Source organism: Triticum dicoccoides, chromosome 7B (genome assembly GCF_002162155.2).
Source record: "Triticum dicoccoides isolate Atlit2015 ecotype Zavitan chromosome 7B, WEW_v2.0, whole genome shotgun sequence".
Lineage (NCBI taxonomy): Eukaryota > Viridiplantae > Streptophyta > Magnoliopsida > Poales > Poaceae > Triticum > Triticum dicoccoides.
The window spans coordinates 667,654,984-667,656,615 of NC_041393.1; positions in this window are offsets into that span (position 1 = coordinate 667,654,984).

The following is a 1,632-nucleotide window of genomic DNA, read 5'->3' on the forward strand; positions in this document are numbered from 1 at the left end:
AACGAGGCGCACGGGGCCAGAGATGCGGCGGCACACAACGGCTGGGAGAAACACGTTGGCAGCCGGGACAGCGCATGCTGGCCAGTAGAGTCACCGGCCTTGTGCCTAAATTGTGTTCTGCGGTCAGAGAAACCGGCTCGTCCGGGCCAGCTACGACGGCTTGATGCTCTACACAAGGGCCAACAAGGCCATGGTACGGCATAGTGGAAGGGCCTAGGTCGCACGTCTCGACCCATAATTGTTTTTCTAATTCTGATGAACAAATTTTAAACATGAATAAAATTCAAATCCTGAATTTTTTTATAAAATTATGAACATTTTTTGAGTCTGCGAACAAATTTTGAAAACTGTGAACATTTTTGAATTGTGAACAAATTTTAGAACATGAACAAATTTCAAATTCATGAACAAAATTATAAAATTGTGAATTTTTTTTCATTAAATTGCGAATTTTTTTTAATTGTGAATTTTTTTTGAAATATTATCAAAATTTGAAACCTTTTTTGAAGTTCCGAACAAAATTTGGAAACCCGAACATTTTTTGAAACTCCCGAACAAAATTTCAAAACACGAACAATTTTTAAAAAGTGAACATTTTTTGAATACGTGAATTTTTATTGAAATCAAAAACATTTTTTGAAACAACCAACCAAAAATTGAAAACACAAACAATTTTCTGAAACTCCGGAACAAAACTTGAAAACACGAACAAAGTTTTTAAAATTGAATATTTTTTGAAAATATGAACATTTTTTAAAAGGAGAACATTTTTAAAAAAGGAAAACAAAAAAGCTAAAAAAGAAAAGAAAAACGATACAGAAAGGGAAAAAAGAAATAGAAACGAAATTATGTTTTCTCTACGTGATCTCTAATTCGGGTAAAACCGAACCGAAACAATCGGTTAACCGAACTTTCAGTTAGTTGAAATTTTGTGTCTATTTCGGCTTTCACTCGGGCTAACTGAATTAATAAAAAACGAACAGTAGAGACGCGCCAGCTTACCGATCCCGGTTTTGGGAACCTACTGGAAGGTTCCAGCCATTTTTTCCCGGTTTTGGGAACCTTCTAGTAGGTTCCTGAACCGGTCTTTCTTTAAAAATCATTTTATATCTTTCTTTTTTTCCTTTTTGTTTACTCTTTTCTCTCTTTTTTTGTGTATTTTTTTCTTTCAAAATGTTTGATATATCATAAATTATTCATCATTTCGAAAAAAATGCATTTTCAAATTGTATTCAGAAATTCAAAAAATGTTCGTGCTTTTCAAACATTGTTCAGAAATTCAAATTTTGTTCCGAATTTGACAACTTCTCAAATTTTGTTCTACGAAAATTGTCTCAAATTTATAATAATATTTGGGTTTTCAGAAAAAATGGGAGTTTAAAAAATGTCCGCGATTGTTTTAAATAATGTTCATATTTCCAAATTTGTTCTGGGATTTCAAAAATTGTTCGCCATTTCAAAAATTTGTTTGTGCTTCGACTTTTGTTCTGGAGTTTCAAACAATGTTGGTGTTTTCAAATTTCGCTTGGGAGATTCAAAAAAGGTCCCCATTTTTCAAAAATGTTTGCGTATCCAAAAACTGTTTTGTCATTCAAGAAATGTTCTAGTTTTCTAAAAAATGTTTAGGTTTTC